General features: G+C 36.0%; 1 protein-coding gene across 2 annotated transcripts in view; it reads left to right on the top strand.

Moving 5' to 3' along the window:
- Positions 1-13,594, top strand: part of kcnb1 (potassium voltage-gated channel, Shab-related subfamily, member 1) — a 28,005-nt gene that overhangs the window by 9,569 nt on the left and 4,842 nt on the right. The gene's annotated exons all lie outside the window — the stretch shown is intronic.

The following is a 13,594-nucleotide window of genomic DNA, read 5'->3' as shown; positions in this document are numbered from 1 at the left end:
TCTCGCACTTTTCGTTCATGCGCACAGCTACCAAAAACATGCCGCAAGTCAGAAATGCAAGAGTCTCATGTCAGTGTCTCGGCATGAGCAGAAGCGACTTTTCTGGAGCAGCGTGTCTGGCTTTGACATTAAAGAACAGGTTCGTGCTACAGTTAAAGAAAGTTCATACAAATACGATTTTTTTTTAGCCATCATATACTCACTCTCGTGTCATTCACCCGTTTGAGGTTATTTTTATCTGTGGCTTAAAAAAAGAGAAATTCCTGTTCGCGCACAAGTGTTTGGGAGCCATTAAAAACAGACAGAAATTTACTTGCAGAAAAAAAGCTCCAAAGAATAGGTTGATCTGGTCATCAAAATGAATCAGAATCATAAATCAGACTCATTGGCCTCTGAAAAGGAATATTATCAGTGAAAACTGATGATTTCATTCCTATGGTTATTGCATTCCAAAAAAGAAAAAGCCATACGTGTTTTTTTTATTTAAAATGTTAAATGAAATAACTAAAGGCACTGGCATTATGCCTGGCAATTTGACCTATGCATTGCGGAACTGCTTCTTTACAATCATAATTTAAGTTAGCCTTATTAGGCATGACTTCAGATAGCTTTCTAGTCACTTCCCTATACACTAACTGTGGGCGCTTTGATCCATAAGCAAAATAGCTATTTAAAAACGATGCGTTTTCCCATAAATTGTTTAACTCTCGAAAGGTCTACATACAGTAAGTGTTAATCCATCCCTAATCACAGCATTCCCATTCACCTACACAATTGGCAGCAGAGCCTCTGTTGCCATGGCAAACTCCATCGGTTTCCAGGGCAATGGCTTGTGTCTCTGTGTTGAAATAAGAGTATGTAGTGTGCAGTGAGTGCATAATGAAGCTTACATTGATTTCCTTATTGAAACTTGCGAGTTTGACCAGCATGCACAGCGAACTCTGAAATACCATATAGCCTATGAAATACCACCGTCACGTGTACCTTTCTCTCTAGTGTTTGCTTGCAATCCTTAAGAGGAGCTAATGGATTTTTGGGGAAATATAAGTGTATAATACTCTTGGTAGATTATTCATGATTCATTTTCCGTTGCAGTCTTGATCCTTAGGTACTGCAATGAATCATATTAATGCACCTGTTCCCATCTCCTAATGATTAATACATTATACATATAGGCACTGACCCCTTCTACATACTCACTAACCTTGTAAGTGCTTACATCTGGAAGACGACTTAGATCAATACAATGTCTATTAATTCTTCCGCAGTTCATTGTACAGTTTCATCCTACATCCTATACGCCTACAGCATGCACTCATGTCATATACTGGGTTATAGTACTTTTTTTAATTCAGAGTTTCAAATCAAATAGTAGCAAAGTTTATATATATATATTAGTACTGTGAAATAATTAATTGCAGTTAATCATATCCATAGTAAAAATTATTTCTATATAAATAATATGTGTGTATACTGTGTGTGTGTGTGTGTGTGTGTGTATATATATATATATATATATATATTATACATACAAACACATGCATGTATATTTTAAAAAAAAAATATTAAGTTAAATATGTATCTGTATGTATGTCTATTTTAAAGTACCCATATTATGGGTTATGAAAGGTTCATATTTTGGTTTTGGGAGTCTCAAAAACAAGTCATAAAACAATTTCATTTTCTTATAATATGCGTTTATTTTTTACCGATTTGTTCATCGACTCCAAAAGGATTCATTCAATGTTACATTTTTCCAAACCCCTCCAGTGTTTGGCCGTTCTTGTGAGCTTTTAAGTTTCCAAAAGCAGCACCTAGTGGCAAAGAAAGAATTTGCGCTGACATTCAGACCAATTGGAAAAAAGAACAAGTGGGCGGGCAATAAGCTAATATTTCATGTTGAAGTCAACATGACGCTTGGGACTGTCATTGAATGACTCTCAGGTCAAATCTTTCCTTCCAAAATCCATAATAGGGGCATTTACATACATAATAAAATACATAATAAATATAACCAGTACACATACATATATAAATGTAAAGAAAAACTTTTATTTTGGATGCAATTCATGTGTGTGTGTGTGAGTGTATATTAGCCATTTAGTAATCTTAATTCTACATCCCTCATCCTACCAAATATCTAAATTAAGAATTTATTTCAGGGAAAAGTCATAGTTTATTTGTTAACAGGTGTAACCTATTCTAAAGTGTTACAATATATATTCCAAAAAAAATAACCACTGGTATTTACACACAGACATATGTGTATGCAATTTATAGGACGATTATAGAAAGTGTTAGTTAAGAAAAATATTTTTATCTTATAAATATAGCAATAAATATACCATTATTATTACTTTTTTATCTATTGCTATCCATGTGATCACTACAATACCAAAGACAGAAAGAACTACGGAGTCATCACAACATACACATGTACAGGGTATCGATGCTGTGCTATATAGCATTGTTAAACCAACCAGTAACAAATTAAGAAAGACTGAGTCGGCAGAGGTTCATGTTCACAATCGGCCCTTGTTGCCCTGTACTGATCGTCCCTAGAGACAATATGTCAATACTATACTGTCTCAATACTGTGCTATCTCTGTCGACTGGGCTGGGCTCACGGTTTCTTTTTTAGCATCCGCAATGCCCAAGGACAACACAACCTGGTGAGACCTGGTGCTTCCAATACTGCTGGCTTTTTTTCCTCTCATTGAATCTCACTGAGTAGCAAGTTGAGTTAGTATCAAACGTGAACATATGGACTACTGTGTCAGTCATTTGTTTGTTAGTTCACATGATGCATCAGATAACATTTAACACTCCAGTCTAACTTTACACATATCTTTTTCACAGCAACACTACTGCGTTTCCCAGTGCATGTATTAAACTGCTGACAGCTGAATCGTTGCAAACAAACACATGGCACTCTCTACATTTTTCAAACAAGATTTCACAATAGATTTTGCCCGGCTAACGTCATCCACACTCCCCAGAGACACGTCGGTTGATGCAAGCAACCCCCAAAAACTCAAATTGACAGGCAGAGCGGGTTTTTGTATTTTTGGCGAAACAAATAAACAAAAACACAGGCCCCCCGTCCTGACTATGCATTGCCGTTCACAGAGGCGCAAAAAGGTCAGATTTCTCAAAACACTCATTCGAGTGATAACTGTCAGGTAGAAGAGACAATTTATGCATGGTATTCTAAATAAAACGCCTACAGTATACGCCTTTAATTGCCTTACAAGAACTATCTGCCACCTCCAGAAATGTGAGCGCTTGCATAATGCATAATCAAGCTTCTTTTATAATGTATAAATCACCTAGGAAAATAAACAGAACAAGCTAATCTGATACACATGCACAACTTTTAATTAACGTGATTTGAAGAGTAATTTTTCGTGCTCTCAAAAAACTATATTACTGTCAAGAGCAATAAGGAATAACAGTCCTACAGTAAAATTAAAAGGCTTTCTCTGGTGGGGTTAAATGTTGTTTTCTTGCCATCTTACTTAACCTTTTCAGATGACATTAGATGCAAGGTTTATGTGATGGTGATGCATTAAGTACATCTCTTGAGTCCCTTTACTGGCCTTCATTATCCTATCCAAAGGTATTACTATGGCATTGGCTTAGGTTATATAGCCAAGATATAGTATATATTTGCATGTTTAGCGGCAGAACAGTAGTACAGAATATTAAGTATAAATTTATATTTATATAAATTATAAAGAAGTATATTTTAAATATTTAAAGTGCCTCTATTATGGATTTTTGAAAATTACATTTACAGTGTTTAACATAGTGAATGAAAACATCCTGCAAAGTTTTTGATCTGAAAGTGCACTGTGCATAAAGTAATTGTCTCTCAAAAGAAAGTGTCCACTCTAAATCATTTAAACGGGTCATTTATAAAACGAGTCCCAAACTGTTTCATGTTGATGCCAAAATTAAATTTATTTAACCCACTCGTTGGTCTTTTCATGTTGGTCTGGATGAAAATGCAAATACATTTTTTGCCACTAGGTGCTACTTTTGGAGAGTTAAAAGCTCACAAACACTGCTTCAAATAAAATCGAATCACCTGAGGGAAAAATGAATCATTTAATGAATCGTTTGGGAGTTGTTAAAGAAATAATATATATGAATATGTTAAAACTGTAGTACTAAAAATATACATTATCATTATGTAAATATTTTCATAATATTATTTACTAAACTACAGTATAACTTTCTAAAATATGTATTATAATAATAATGTATTATATATTATTTTCGTGACAAAAGTGAAAAAATATTTGCAATTAACATATTCCTCAACTGAAAATGTATTCTTTTACGCCATTTTCTGCTAATTATACGTGCAATGTTGCCTTACACAGCTCACAGAGCTATACAGAAGAGCTCAGTGCTCTTTATTTAATGTGAGCTGGGTATATTCGCAGACACATCTCGTATGTAAGCGATTATGAAACGACGAGAAAGTTCCGGCATACAAGAGAAGGCTAATCTAGGGAGAGATAATCAAAGATGGTTTCAGTCAGCATATCACAGAGGAACATGGTGTCTCATTCTATTGAAGTCTTTCCCAGGCCATTAATACTCCATCGAGACATGAGCTTGACTGAAACAGGAACAGACTGCGAGCGTGTGATAAACAGTGGAAGGTATACGTGTGTGTGTGTGTGTGTGTGGGGTATGAGTCTTTTGATTGAAGAATTTGGTATCTTAGCTATTCTGAGCACATATTGTCACAGTGCGTGGTTAAGGGAAAGAGCACTCGACAAAAATATAACCTTTAACATTCACAAACGAGTAATTAATACTACAGACAAACTAAAACCACACATATTAAAGACGAGACCGGATGATCTGAACCGAAACATACAGGAACTTATATGACAAAGTAAATGACTTAATTAACTCAGAACACCTGAACACAATGAGACAATTAACTGAAAGTAGGGCACACAGAGCACATGGGACAAGAAAACAAAACAAGAGTCCAACTATGTGACACATATACATTACCGAGTTCAATTATATACTCCATCTAGTCTTGGAGAAACAAATGAGACTAGGACTGTCAATTTACCATGCAATATATTTTTTTAACATAACAATAATACCAATGCAATATTAAAATATTTTATCATTTCTCAAATGTTATGGATATGGAAATAAGCCATTTTCAGGCTTAACTTCTTTTTGGTAAAGTATATTTAGTCCTTTAATGTCTAGTATTATTTATGATTTACTAATAAATCAGAGGAATGGCAAATAGAAAGGGTGCAGGGTTCACCGGTTTTCTATGTTGTCATTTTATTCTGTCCCTGCCACTTGGCTTGTCATGTTTATAGTGACAGGTAGCTCTCAGTGTGCTACGTTATAGTCAGTGCAATCAATAGAAACGACCGTAAAACACACTACACAAGGCCTGCTGAAGCACGGAGGGCATCTTTAGTGCGGACCCTTCTCTGGGTGTCGGAGATTGGATTGCCTTTGGAATGGATTTGACAGGGAAGCAAAGGCCAGAGGTACAAAATAAATGGCACTCAAGGATGGGAAAGGTTTATCAAAACCAGTATGTGATTCTAAGGCAGATGCGAGCGAGAGAGTATGGCCCTCTAAGTCTTTCAACTAGAACCAGACTTGCTTACTTGCTTATTTTACAACTGCTGGATATTGTGCAGAATGAAACTTGTGCCACCATTCAAAATTTTAGGGATTTTTATTTTATTTTATGAATACTTTAATTAATACTTACTTAAAAAGGATGCAATACGTTCAACAAAAGTTACAGTAAATACTTTAACTTTTAATTAAATTAAATACTGTACTTTTTTTGTTATTCAGCCAATTATCTCTGAAAAATATGAATCAGGGTTCAAAAACAATAAAAATAATTAGGCACCAAATTCAGCTTTGCCATCACAGGAATAAATAGTATTTTCAAATATCATAAAATAGAAAATCTCTTTTAAATGGTCATATTTCATAATATTACTGCCTTCACTTCATTTTATATATACTGCTAAACTTAAAAATATATATAAAAAAAATGCATAATATCAATCCAACCATTTTAAAGGAGGGATAAGGAAACACAATACAAAATAAAAAATAAAAAGACAAAGATAAGTTCTGAATTCTAACATATAAACTAAACTGACAGTAACTGTTTTGTGCAGTTGCAATACAGACAATTTTTATTTTTACATATTTCTTTAAAAAGCACTGACTGATAGCCTGATAATAAATAGACTATAAATAGACTAATAAATTACACTAAATACTAAAGCTATGAAATTACGTGATTACATTTAGTCTTCTGTAAATGACATATAGTCAAAAGACAAAGTCACCAAATATCAGAATTTCCTGTAAATGAGCTTTAACTAAGCTTGTGTAACCACTAATGTGGGTTCCATGTGGAAAATAACAGACTAATCTCGGAGTTACATTAAAAAATAATGTGAATGTTGCGGTACACCTCTCTTAATTACCTTTTCCCTTGACCTGTAATCCCAAACACACTCTCTTTGTTTCGAGGTGTCTCTGCCTTTAAACTTTAAACATTCAGGTCAAGAGTCAAATTACACGATTTGTTGTGTTGTGTTTGTGCGCCGACCGCACATACTGTCAAGGGTTTAGTCTTTTTAAATAAAGATGCACTGCTGCTCTCCACGCCTGAACTTTTCATCTTTAGCTTGTTGCGTTTTTGTTTTCGTACATGCCTTCGCCACTGTCTGCTTTTCCATACACACACGCACGCATTCTTTTCTCTCTCCCATCCCTGCAATGCTAAAAAGCATGTCGTCATTGTCACCATAGCAACTGTGTCTTGTGCGACGCTTGAACGCACAGCTGTCTCTGCCAGGATAAGCAGCGGCTTGTGTATGTGTGCGTGTTTGCTTAGCGTACCGCCGCCTTTTTGGGTTTGTGTTTGATTCTTTGTGTCAGTGTCTTATGTGTAATGTATGAGCCAGTTTGTGCGGTTGGGTGTGTCTCAGAGTAACAACTAAGTGCCACTGTTTGTGACAGATATGTGTCCGATTTCTCATCCTTTGATGTTTTTAAATTTCATGCAATTAAGAGATACGTTGGGCAGAATTATAAGGTCAGGAACCTAGCTGTTAAAGGGAAAGTGTCGGTTCTGTCATCATTTATTCACCTTTCAAACACCTCTGTGGAACGAATCATGTTGCCAGCTGTGGAAGTCAATAGGAATCGAAACGGTTTGGTTAGCAACATTTTTCAAAATATCTATCTGATGCTTAAAACAGTACAGCTTAAACAGGAGAGGTGTGCTATTACTTTTCAAAGAAATCATAGAGCCCTATGTTTCCCATGATGTGGAAAATGCATTTAGATCCACAGAATCCAGAGCTAAAAATAGAATTTACAGTATAAGGTGGAATGTCACGGAATATGACAAATTTTGATGAATATATCAAAAGTAGGTCAATACACTTGTATAAAATTGGAATATGTACTAGTATCTGTTACAAGTAAGCTATAGAATATTATTTTTATAATATATTGTCTCTCTATACAAACTATTCTTTATAGATGTTATGGAAAACATTAAAGTTTAATAAAACCATTCAAATGGAATCCAGAAAATTATAATTATAATTTTATTTTGGTTAAATGTTTGCTATTAGATTGTGTTTTATTATTAAGTTTCATGATTTCAGTTAATTCGACTTCCATTTAGAGTCTTAAAGTGTAATGCAGAAAAAATAAATGGAATTTGGGAGAAAAAAAATTAATTTGGGAAAAGTACAATTTCACAGGGCACCAGACTTATGATTTTGACCTTGTTCGTGTTAAAATAGAAAAAAAAACAACTCATAGCCTCCAATTTAAAAAAGGACCAAATGTAATCATCTGAACATCATAGAGTCAGTAAACAGCCACCGTGCAACCACCAGAGCATTCTAGAAACTGCATAGCAACACATTAAAAACCACAAAGAACACCTTAGCAACGACCCGGAAATACCATGGAAATGACCCCAGAAAATGATGAAATCTAGTTGCTTTTATCTAACTGTCTATAGTGCAACGATTAAAGCGTAAAAAATGGAGCATGAAATATTGCCACATGCTGTCCGCTGGGTCGTCCTCTGGGGTGTGTGTGTGTGTGTGTGTGTGTGTGTGTGTGTACTCTAAGAGAGCACTCCTGTAGGATCCCAAAGCCCGACTGGAGCTATTAATAACTATGTCAGGGGCTGGGCAGGTTTATATATAGACTCGGCGACTGGATTTTCCCTCTCATTGCAGACAAATGAATAATGAACGAAAAAATAGGGCTCTGCCAAGGACCAGTCACTCAGGTCATCTAGCTCTGTGTCTGTATGTGCGTGTGTGCACACATGAGGACACAGCTGTTGCCTATGTATCTCAAGGGCTTCACGGATACAGACAAACCTTGTCTTCCAGCTCAGGTCAGAGCTGTTTCGAGCCACAAAGGACGAGGACAATTCGTCAAGGGCAGTACCTAAAACTGAACAGGATTTTAAAATAACCCACTTAGCATTGATATACATGAGATTGTGTGCATGCGTTTGAGTGCTCTGTCATGCCATCGTTTGGTGGAAAATGTAGAAGACGTGGTCTCTTCTGGTAACCATGGTGACAGTGTCACTTTCAGAGGGACGTGAAGGCGTGTTCGGCAACGCTATCAGAAGCTCATCTCTCCCCTCTCCCCTCACGTCAACCCACAACAACGGCAAGTCTGGGTCTGTCTGGATTCCCACTTTGTTGCATTTTTTAAACGACTGCTCACATTCACTTAAATGATAATGAAGGAATGTTGCAGACTACGAGCAAAGTCATGACGCTAAGCCGTTGTAGGTGTTTGCAAAAGCATTGCTATCTAAAAGCTGGAGTGTTTTTCCGAGTGGTTACTCATTATGATTCCGGGGCTGTATTAAAGAAACATTGTAACTTAAGAATACTATCCTATCTGCTTAGTAGCCAAGGTAATTTCGCTCGGGAAGTAGAGCACAATAGTCAGGTTGCGAAAGTAAAAACCATAGCCAAATTGAGTTTTAGTGCTAAGTTTTTAAAACATTAATGTTGTTAATCAATGCTTTTTTGTTTTACTTTTAAACTTGTTTGTAACAAACAGGGGAATTTGTATTATAAACGACATTACCCATGATTTTCATACAGAAAATTTCACCAATCAGAGAGTTTTAGAGGGAATTGCATGCCAAAAAAATGCAGAGAATTCCCACTATAAATAATATTAGGACATTGCGCAAAGAATAAATATTACTTCGGTTGATTCATATAAATGCTATATATAGCAGGGAGATATTATTTGTTTCCTTCACTTAACCTGTTACTTTAAGTACATTGTATTGTCCTCTGTCTTTTGTCAGATTTTTTAATAATTTTATTCTTCAAATAAAAGTTTGTATTGTTGTCATTCACCTTGTAGATAGTTGGTTTTGCCACTTACGGACTCTAGTACTTTTTCAAATCGTAAATAAAGAACTAAACTGAGCCCCTTGACTCTAGATAATGGCTCTGATCCCTCTTTCAATATTGCTATTTTTACGCGATTTATCATCTGCTAGTCTAATGGTCTGTAAAAGTAAAATCATACTTTACTTTAAGCTGTATGATTTGTGGTATTGTTCATGTCCTTAGCAGAATAGTACAGGATGAGTTACACGTACTTAAGGTTAGGGGGTTGTTCATATACACTTAAAATCAACCATTGACGTCAAAGGATATACTGTTATCGGAGCCATGGCCTAACATTTATTGCACATGCTCTGGCACACCACGTAATACAAGTTCAAATCTGGCTTGTGACATTTTCCAATTCTGTTCCACATCATTTCCCCTTCTAGCTCCAATATACTACACTAAAGGCCAAAAAAAGAAAGAAAGAGCATGCACTGTAAAAGCTATCATGCAGGCAAACCCCGTAACCTTAAAATAAAGATTTATGAATGTACCCAGTATGAAGTATACTTACAGAATCCATCAGTACAGGACCGGCAGCTGTATGTTTGTATGAGGCAACCAGTCTAGGATGGTGCTGATGCTGATGATAACAGGGACAGAGGCATCTACACTTTTCAAGCAAACCTCTTCATGTGACTGTCTCCCACTGAGCTTGAAGAACGTTGCCATGACAATGCCGCAGCGGCGGTTGAATGTCAGTGGTCAAGGTCAAAGGAGTTTTCACTGAAGAGTCACAGAAACATCTGCACAACAAGTGAGTTATATAGGCTTATATTTACAAATGGTGAGACTATATAATGAGAAACTAGTATATGGTCTAGAAAACACTCTTTTGTCTCTCTAAAAAATGAACAAGTGCAGAGGTTTTATCATCACTGGCTCTAAATTATAAAGTAGGTTACGAAAAGTGAAGAGGAACTGAAAATAGAAATTCAAAATGAATCAACTCACTAGTGATATTATGAACAGATATTTGAATCATTCACTCAGCTGATTTGTTCATTATGTGAAACCGAACACCTGTGTCAGTCATGACAAGCATGTTTTCCTGAATCTTGAGAAAACAACACTCTTAAAGGAACGGTTCACACAGAAATTTCTGTCATCATTTACTCACCCTTAAGTAGTTCCACATCTGTATGAATTTCTTTTTTCTGCCAAACACAAAGGAAGATATTTTGAAGAAAGTTTGTAACCAGGCAGTTTTGGGTCACCATTGACTTCCACTGTATTTTTTTCCTACTATGGAAGTCAATGTTGACCCAAAACAGCCTGGTTACGAGCTATTATATTATTACCATAATATTAAAGGATAGCAGAGTTCACACCACAACTAAAAGAAACAATATCGTTGGAATCACTTAATTGTTGTTTAAGGAATGTCTTGCTGTGCGCAGCAGCTTTTGGAGCCTTCACATGCCTGTGTATGTGTGTGTGTTTTATTCATATGAGTATATTTGTTGTGTGTCTCTGGAGAGCATCATTTGTATTTGCTCGTAGGAGCACCCCACTGTATGTGATAATGAGCCATTTACCTGAGATGACGCAAGATCCTGGGATTTCTCCCTGTGCATCCTTAGCCATCTCTGCTCAGGGAGTTGACCCTGTTATGCCTTCCTCAGCTTGAGTGTGTACAGACATTATTTACAGATTATCACTTTGTCAATGGCTCAATTGATTGCGCTCTGAGATTTTGTGCTGAACCCTTTTAAAATGCATTTCCCATTTAACACGCATTGCCACTGTAGTGGACCGCCTTTTTTGTAGTTGCCCTTTTCACTCTTTAACATTAAGAGTACTTTGTAACGCACATGTGCACACGCATGCTTGGCGTAAAAGGCCAAGAAAATGACCTAGAAAGGATTTCTTAGCTTCAGGGTTCAGAATCACTCAGAGCTGTAGTAAATTGTTGTTGCTTAGAGGTTGGTCTTTGATAGCTCAGGAGACATAATGGGCTTGCCAGTTATGTTTCTTTATACTAGGAGGCCGTAGAATGCTTGAATCCGATTGGCTGATGAACGTTTTTAGATACGCAATTATTTTCACTGAAGTGCACGGCAAACGTAGTTCCAGGCAGCCCTTTGACAGCATTACAATTCTGTATCACTTCGACAAATGGTTTCTATTATGTTTACGACATCAAAATAACCAAAACCCACAACGACACTGGCCAAACAAATAAATATAGTAATCAATATGATAAAAACAACAGCTCATTTTCATATTTTGCAACAAAATTACATCTTATTATGTACGGAAAGCTCTCCAGCTCTCTCTCCCTCAGAGACACACACACATTAACATATGCACTAATCTTGCTAGCGCTACTCTGATGACTTTATCTGTAACATCAACTAGAAAACAACGTGACTTCTCACAAGAGAGGTAACAATGGCGCATCACCACCTCAGATGTGCATTATTTTTCTAATAATTCAACGACACGCCATCACTTATTACTTACATAATATAGATATTAAATTGGTCTCCATTTGAAACAAAACATACTTAAGTATCCAACATTTGGCTGCAAAAATATGTTCATGTCAAAATCTTATCTGAAATCTGAAGGAAGAGTCTTTTATATATTTAGTAGTATTTCTCTGTAGGATAAAAATCGGCATCTCATTTGTCATTTGTCTTATGGGAATTCCGATGTTGTTCTTCTCTAATTGTTTGTCTTTTATAGAGGAGTTTTAATGAACAAAACTGCACTGCTAACCACTTTAGACCAATAAAAAACTTCTCTATATCTCTAGCAACAGAAAGTGTGCTAATGACATCACAAACATCTAGCCAATGTTATTGGCTTCTGTCAGACAGTTGGATTAAAACAGAAGGGGGATAGGAACTCCTGTGTGACTTAGAGATTGCGGTTGCTGATATCGGTGTGTAAATAATGCTGTTGAAGCTCTAGCAAGCTTATAAATAAAAGACTAATCTTTGCTGTTTATAGGTTATGGGCTGTTTTTAATCTTATTACTGTTTCCAACTTACCCTCATGACTCACGTGACTGCAGGGTATCATCTCTTCTTAGACACATTAATACACACAGAGAAACACCTACAAATGCAATGAGTCACAAATGATTTTCCATACTATTCATATGAAGGCGAGTCATTTAATAATACTGACAAAGAGAGATTAGCAGACTAAAATAGAAGACAGAGGAACAAGTTAGGGATTCATAATTCTGTTATGTCTTGGCATCACAACAAAAACGTGGCTGTAATATATGGCCATTTTCTCTTTCACGAGCAGTATGTATATGAAACAATATTTATGCATACTTTCATGTCGATGTTTTTGCTTTTTTTTAAAGTGACTCAGCATATGAATTCTGAATCATTTTGCCACCACTATGCTTTGGATTAAGAAATTTAAAAAATGCACTGTAATCTTATAATATCACGTTTTTGTCACATTGCCTATAGGAAATTTAGTTGCTCCAGGCTTTGACCAGAAGTGGCCTCCTTCTTTCCACTTCCCCAAAGAGTCTGTAAAAACATTTTTGAGAGTTTCTTTCTCCAAGTTTCTCTTATCTCAGCCAAAGAGCTACACAACTCGATCGCTGTTCGGGTCTTGTTCATTTCTCTGACAATTGTCCATCTTATTTGGTACAAGCCTCTTAGTAGGCTTAGTAGTGTTAGGACTGTGCCACGGTTTTACCATTTTGTTGTAATGGACTTTATGTTCTGTTCTGTCAGAGGTTTACAGCTTTACAAATCTTTTTTTCCAACTTTTTCTGGAAAAGTCCACAGAGAGCTATTCTGTGTTTAGACAGCAGATCTTATGGAAAGTTGAGAGACCTACACAAGTGTTCCTTGTTTTGTTGTTCTCTAAAGATAATTAATACCGATTTAGTTTAGTTGTTAGTTGAAATTATCATCAAGAGATTTCTGTCAGTAATTACACTTTTTTGGGGGGATTTAATGATTTTCTAATGTAAAGCATGTTTCTACAAGGTTTTCATGAAATTGCAACAGTGATATAATCTCTTGCTCACAGTCACAAAGAAAAATTTGATTTACCTAGACCTTACTTGCCACTTGTTCAAGCTCATTCTCTGTTGGCCTCACTTTAATTAATCCTGACTATGC

The sequence above is a fragment of the Puntigrus tetrazona genome, chromosome 6, assembly GCF_018831695.1.
Source record: "Puntigrus tetrazona isolate hp1 chromosome 6, ASM1883169v1, whole genome shotgun sequence".
In the NCBI taxonomy this organism is placed as follows: Eukaryota; Metazoa; Chordata; class Actinopteri; order Cypriniformes; family Cyprinidae; genus Puntigrus; species Puntigrus tetrazona.
This window is presented reverse-complemented; position numbering and strand designations above follow the sequence as displayed.